A 7,784-nucleotide genomic window follows, 5' to 3' on the forward strand; every position below is an offset into this window, starting at 1 on the left:
ATGGGCTCCGCGGGCCGGCGGCGCGGGGCTGGCGGCGGAGGCCACGTGGCAGGGGCGGATTGGCTGCGGGCACGGGCGGACATGTCCGGCCCAGTCCGGATGTGTCCGGCGGCGGCGGGGAGGGGGTTTGGCTAGGGTTAGGGGGATTCATCCGCGAAAAATCCGGGAGGGGCACATATATAGAGGTAGAGGGAGCTAGGAGACTCCAAATGAGGAGCGGTTTTCAGCCACGCGATCGTGATCGAACGACAGAGAGCATGAAAGGGTGTTGGATGGGTTTTGGGCCAGTTTGGAAGGGTGTTGGGCTGCAAAGAGAAAGGAGGGTTTCGGGCTACGCGGTTAACCGTTGGAGTATCAAACGACCTCCAAATGGCACGAAACTTGACAGGCGGTCTACCGATGCTATACCAAGGCCGCTTGGCAAACCTCGGGTCATTACGAGAAAGTTTAAACACCCGCTCACAACGAGAGACAAAAGGGGAACGTTAGAGGGCATACGAGTGCCGGATCGCAAAACGGACAACGGGGAAAATGCTCGGATGCATGAGACGAACACGTATGCAAAATAAGATGCACATGATGACATGATAAAATGCAACACGCAAGCAAATGACATGGCAACTACGGCGAATAACTGGCAGACACCTGGCGCATCGAATCCGGGGCGTTACAGACGGCCCCCACAGGCCAGAATTAGCCCAATCCATGAGGCCGCTGCAACCTAACCCTAGATCCAACACACCACCGTCCGCCGAGAACCCTGCATGTCGCTACAACCGCTGCCGACCATGGCCTAGCCCGAGCAACCTCGCCCCATGCCGGCAAGGATACCGCCTCGCGCTGCCCACCCACGTAGACGCACGCCAGCTCGAGTCAGATCTGCCGCCGTCTCGAGCACAAACACACAGGAGCTCGGAGCTACAACACCACAGTGAGGAACCGCCACCCGCCACCGCCACCGAGCTCCTCACCACCGTCGCACGCCAGGTCATCGCCATGCACCGCTGAGATCCTCTTGCGTCGAACTCACCACACAAGCCCACGCAGCCGCCATCCGGCCTTGAACCAGCCACACCGTCGTCGCACCGCCACCACGAGAGCCCCTTCGTGGCTGAGGCTGGCGCCGTGCCGCCGCACCCCATGGGAGCATGACGCTCTTGCCCGGACGAGACGCCTCACTCCAGCCGTTCATGCACGAAGGGAAGAAGTGCCCCGCCGCCGGCCACCACAAGGTGCTTTGCCCAGGCAGCTCCGACCATCGGCGGCGGCGAGGAGGAGATGGTGCGGAGGAGATGGGAGGGGGTGCCGCCGCCTGAGTCGCCCAAGGCGGGGGCGACACGGGGGCCTTTTTCCGTCAACTTGGTGAACCAGGGTGCATGCATGCAACTGAAATAGGAAAACTTGGTGGGTCCAGTTGCTTCAAGGGATAGCTGCCCGCCCTTGCATGCCACGTTGACCATATGGTAGGACCACTAATGATTACCCTGTCGCCCAAAAAAGGAAGTGACGGGAGATATGATTACTCTTAACGCGTGCACACGAAGGAGTAAATTCAACGTTGGTGTTTGTGCTTCCTTAGAGCATCTCCGGCCGTTCGCCCCTCGGGAGGCTTGAAAATTGCCGCCTGGGGGTGAGCCGGCACTAAAATCAGCGCTGGGCGATTCGGTTCCCAGCGGCCGACCCCAAGTCACCCCAGGCGGCGATATCGACCCATTTTTTCACAGATGACCCCGCTTTTCGGCCCAGTTTTGGAAAAAAATGGCTCACTTTCAATGATCATGTTGTGCAAGATGACACAGCAAGTCATGATCTCCCACATTTGATCTTTTGACCAGGTCTGAGCAGGATACCGGACAACAGCAAATCGAGATTGGAGCACACCAAATGCTCGCTCGACATCCTTCCTGCAAGCCTCCTGAACCTTCGCAAAGTGGGACTTCTTACCTCCTGGCACAGGGTTTGAGATAGTCTTCATAAATGTAGACCATCTCGGATAGATGCCATCAACTAGGTAGTACCCTTTGTTGTAGTGCCGCCCATTGACTTCGAAGTTCACCGCAGGAGAATGACCTTCAACAAGCTTGGCAAAGACGGGGGAGCACTGCAGCACGTTGATGTCATTGTGAGTTCCTGGCATACCAAAGAAGGACTGCCAAATCCAGAGGTCCTGTGTGGCCTCTGCCTCAAGTACCACACTGCAACCGCGCCTTTGGCGCCTTTGTACATCCCCTACCAAGAAAATTGACATTTCTTCCATTTCCAGTGCATGCAGTCGATGCTTTCAAGCATAACAGGAAATCCTCTTGCTGCATTCTGTGCTAGGATCCGAGCAGTGGCTTCAGCATTGGGTGATCGCAAGTATTGCGGTCCAAACACTGCCACCACTGCCCCGCAGAACTTATAGAAACACTCAATGGTCGTGGACTCGGCCATGCGCCCATAGTCATCAAGTAAATCACCGGGAGCTCCGTATGCAAGCATCCTCATAGCTGTCGTGCACTTCTAGATTGAGGTGAATCCAAATGTGTCGGTGCAATCCTTCTTGCACTTGAAGTAGTTGTCGAACTCCCGGATGGAATTCACAATCCTGAGGAAAAGCTTTTGGCTCATCCGATAACGACGTCGAAAAAATTTGTCGTCGTGCAACGAAGCGTCGGCGAAGTAGTCGGAGTAGAGCATGCAATAGCCTTCTAGACGATGTCGGTTCTTTGCTTTGAGCCGCCTCGGCACCGAGCCACCTCGCCGCGGCTTTTCATTGCTCGCGAGCAGGCCGGCGAGGACCATGAGATTCTCCTCCTCCTCCTGCATGTCGGCATCGGCTTCCTCCTCGAGCAACGCCGCGAGCGCCTCCTCGTCGTCGGAGTCCATCACCGAGCAAGCAAACCGCCGAACACCTGGCGGGCGTGGTGGGCGCACAGCCATCGGTATACCGCCCTGCGTGGCCGGAGCGCCGGAAAACTCGCCGGGAAGGTGGTGGAGAGGTTGACACGGCAAAACCTTCTCTCTTTTCCGGCGGGGAATGGCCTATCTAGTTGTGCTAGGCGGCGGGCGGCGCTGGGATCGGCAGGGTGGTGGCCGAGCGCTCGGGGTGGGGGGCGAATCTGAACAATTGCCTTGACTTTTTGCCTGACAGTGTGGCCCAAACGTGTTTTTCCCATCCGCCGGAGCTCCCGAGCACCCCCAACGCGCTGGGTTCAGCCTGGGATTGCCGGGCTCAAAAATGGGCCGAGCGGGCGGTTTTCAGTGTCTTGGGCCGCGACTGGTTTTTTTTTCGGCCGGCACGAAAAAAGTTGCCCGGGGGCCTCTTGGGCGGCTGGAGATGTTCTTACCAAACCTTGCATGATCAATGTTGCATGCATATGCCAGGTATTGATTTAGCTCTTCATCTTGAATGAATTTATTCCCCTTTAACACATGCACGCCTAGGGACTTCTGTTCCTGCTCGTTGGCCCAAAGATCAAACAAAACAACATCTTGTTTTATGGTAACAAAAAATAGTTCTTTCTTTTAACCCACTGACACGCGGTACTATTTTGCCATCATAAACAACACTAACATTAGTCGTGGCTGTATCAAGCAAGGTGCTTGCAACCATTTTATTTATATGCCACACACAAAGTCTATACTGAGAGTGAGGTAGGACTTCACTGATTGCCTTGGCCATTGATGCATCTTCCCGGTTAAAATTATTTGTGGGTGTTTCCTTGACATAACTGTTAAAAAGGTCCTAAAAAGCCAACCAAAACTTTGAGCAGTTTCATCATAGAGAAGCACAACACCAAACACAATAGTTTTCTTGTGATTTTTTACCCAATGATCAATAGTTTCCTATATGTGGTGTCAAAGCATATAACATGACCGAAAGTTGCATAGTATAAGACCATTTTGGAGTCAGCCCCAAAAAATATTAGTTATCAAATCGTCATCATCTACTTGAATTGAATAGAAAAACTTGACATCTTCCGCTACCTTCTTCTCCATTTATTCTAACACCCCCCCCCCCTGTATCACCTTTCGTTGCTTGTAGCTAGTGTTCTTTTTGTGTACAAACAATTTTTCATGTCTTGAGGGGTATAACTGCAAGGTTTTCCGGTCCACATGTTTCTTTGGCCATAAGATCAATAGTTGATTTATTTGAAATGCCTACAAACATTGCGACCTCTGCACTTGCTATTTGTGCTTCAGTCGCTTTTCTATGATATGTGAAGTATTGTGCCATGGTTTCCATTAGCAAAAATGTGGTTATGTGTCTCCTCAAGTTCATACACCTGATAAAATTCATTCCTAAGACTTATTTTCATATGTGCATTACATCCACATCGTGGTTCAGGCCTTTTATACTTAATGTATCTTCTCTCTTATCTTCAGCGCGAGCTCCTAGTAATATAAATTAAAAGAATCAATAAGTGCCGAACGTGCCATTTTTTGCATGTCGCCCCGAACTCGTTTGTTGCCATTGGATCGCATGCACATATATTGGTGCACGCGACCTCGCTACGTCATCCCAGCGCCCTCGCTCACGTCAAGGGGAAGTCTCCCAAAAGCTTTTTCTGGCCCATGACCCCACGACGCCTCATCCATTCCCCACTCCATCACCCATCTTACACACGAGCATGAGCTCCATCCCGAGCTGTCACCTCTCGCACGCCTTCGGTGACTGGTGACAGGCGCCACCAGGTTCCTCCAAGCCGCCCTGTACTATTGGGAAACATAGTAGAAAACAAAAAATATCATCCTACGGTCACCCAGGAACAATATGAAGATACATAATGGGTTGTGATCAATGATCGTTACCGACTCCGGGAGTGAAGTACATGAGTTGGTAGATCATACTTGTAGTCCCTCGAACGTCGATGACGATCCCGTGAACCGCCCACGAACAATACCTCAAATGGATCACCGAAAGCACGACCTCTCTAGTTGGTTACAAGTGTACGGTCTTCATGATCCAGCGACACTTCACTGTCGAGAGCTAATCGTCGCTGGAGAATTAGAGAGAGGAGTTTAGAATCACACGAGGCTTCTAATTATGAGGACTAGAGGTGGCTAGGGCTCACTCTAATTAGTAAACTAAGACCAACTAGAACATGCACCAGATCAACTAGAGGAGGTTCCAAACTTGTGTTTAAAAGGGTGGAAATCCACTAGTACATATAGGTTGGGAGGGGAGGAGGGGGCGCCATACAAGGGGGGCAAGTCTTCCCCTTGTGGCCGGCCAAGGGGAGGGGAAATACCCCTCCAATTCGGCCTCCCTCTCCCCTTTCCATGGGGGAGAAGGGGGCGCCACCCCTATTGGGCCTTTGTGGCCCAAGTGGTCTTCCACTACTTGGCCTACTTATTAGGCATGTTGATATTAAACTGAATATATATTTGTTCTAAACATTTTCAGAGCATTATGTATATAATTTAACATCCCTGGAAACATTTTCACACACACACACACACACACACACACATTAATCGGTAATACCCGGTATTACCTGATATTCACCGAAACTCTTCTGTTTAATTCATAATGCTTTCGGAACCTCTTGAAACCATTACGGATATTAAGGAAACAATTCCACAAATATATTCTCATCACTCTCATCCTACTAACACTCGAAAGATCGTGATTACCTTAAGCTTGTGACCCCATAGGTTCGGTAAATCATAGACATGAACGAAATCCCTTCGTTTAGTGACCGATAGCGGAATCGTGGACATCCATATCAGTCCCTATAATTACTCGAATAATATTCGAGTGAACCTTTGCTTATCATGTGATGTTCCCTTTGCTCCGCGATACTTCACAAAACCCGATGTGCATCGGTATCCTCCTGGGTCATCACCATGCTCACTATACCATTGCTCCCGTTTCCGGTTTTGCTCTTCTTTCTCGTCGACTTGTTCTAACATCCACGTGACGTAGTCACCAGTGTCTGGCCAGATGATGATGGATGTCATCACGCCGAGAGGGCCATTAAGAATATATCTCCATAGTCGGAGGAGCAAATCCCACTCTCAAGCTATTCAGTCACTTGTCAAACTTTCCGATGAGCCTGAGAGTTGTAGTTATGATCACCTTGTTACAAATGACGTTTGAGCAGCCCCAAAGCCCACCATCCAGTAGGAAGTGACCGAGACACTCTCATGGTCCGAGGAACTAAAACACATGCTAACTCTCTGTGTTATAACAGATAATTTCAGACGACATAATCATATAGTATAACAGACAAGTATTGTGTCGATTCAATATGATCGTTATTCTAATGTCATACCCTCAATGTTGTTCTAGGACTACCGTTACACTTAACGATATCCTATGATCCGGAAAACATGATCACCAACAACACTTGAGCCAGTCTTAGAGGCGAGACAAGGAACCTATTGTTACTGTTTATTATTCCACACGTGCATATGAGTTTTCCACTGAATCACATATTCCAGGATCATAGCAGCTGTAGCATTGAATATAAACTCTTAACTATGAATATGGAAATACAATAATACAATATTATTGCCTCTAGGGCATATTTCCAACATGTACCGCTCCTATTCTCTCACATTGCTTACCGTCTCCCTGTAATATCTCTTCTCCATCGTGTATAGAATCACACCACCACCGCCGCCCATCACCTGGAACGTAGCCTCCGGCGAGCCATCTTCTGAATCAGTTTGTTCCCGCCCTGATCTGCAAGTACCGCCACACGTCGAAGGCGGGCAGCGGAGGTCAGGAGCTCCTCCGAGACTCAGTATTGGGATGTGGCACGCTAGCGATGAGGCGGGTTGATCTATCCTCACCAGAGTCGTGACACGATGAAGAGCGGGGGCGTGGAGGTTCTACCGATGGTGCACATGCCGGATATGGCCGAAGTCGGGCCGAAAGCGGGGAAGAGGTGGAGGCTCGCCGGACGAGCTCAGTGTCAGCAACAGCCCGCTCGTCGGGGAGTGCGGTGAGCAGTAGCAGGATCGATGGAGTAGGGCGGCGTGCAGGGGAGAGGTGGAGGCTCACCACCAGCATGCTTGTTGGGGAGTTCGGAGAGCAGCATCCCACCACCAGCAGGCTCACTGGGTGGTGCTGCGATTCCTGTGTTGGCGCGGCGAGGCCTCCTCCCCCTCGCCCCAGCCATAGGAGGATGTGAAGTTCAAGTCTCCATCGCAAGTTTTTGTTGCACTGCAATGTGAGGCTGCTAACCTCGCGTCCTATTTCTGCTGCATCTGCTATCTTTTTCGAGTTTAATCTCATTGTTGTTATGATCTAGGGATAGACACTTTTTTGTTAACTGATGGATGAATGGTTGCACTTGCTCGCTGTGCTGCTACACCAATCAATTTTCACTCAAACGGAGCACATAACTTGTAAAAGTGATGGCAAATTAATTATGACGTGTTTCCCATGGTGACTAAGTTTTGATGCGTTCAAATTATGATATGTTTCGCATGGCAAAAATATTTTCTGTACACTTTGCCATGTTGCTTTTCATATAAGTGCCACAATATAGCTATTAACAGTTCTAAATTTACCTTCTAAACCATTGCATTTTGCCATTGTAATTCTTTAAATTGTCAAAAACAACACAAAATGGCAAATATTGCCATGGCAAGTTTTACTTTTTTATTTGACCTTTATTAACATGGCCAATTTACCTAAATCCCCATGGTAAGTTTTCACTTTTATTGCCATGGCAAGTTTTACTATTTATTTTCCATGGCAATTTTACCTTTATTAACATGGCAAATTCACCTAAATCCTCATGGCAATATTTAACTTTTATTGCCATGGCAAGTTTTACTATTTTTTG

This window comes from Triticum dicoccoides, chromosome 4B (genome assembly GCF_002162155.2).
Source record: "Triticum dicoccoides isolate Atlit2015 ecotype Zavitan chromosome 4B, WEW_v2.0, whole genome shotgun sequence".
NCBI lineage: Eukaryota > Viridiplantae > Streptophyta > Magnoliopsida > Poales > Poaceae > Triticum > Triticum dicoccoides.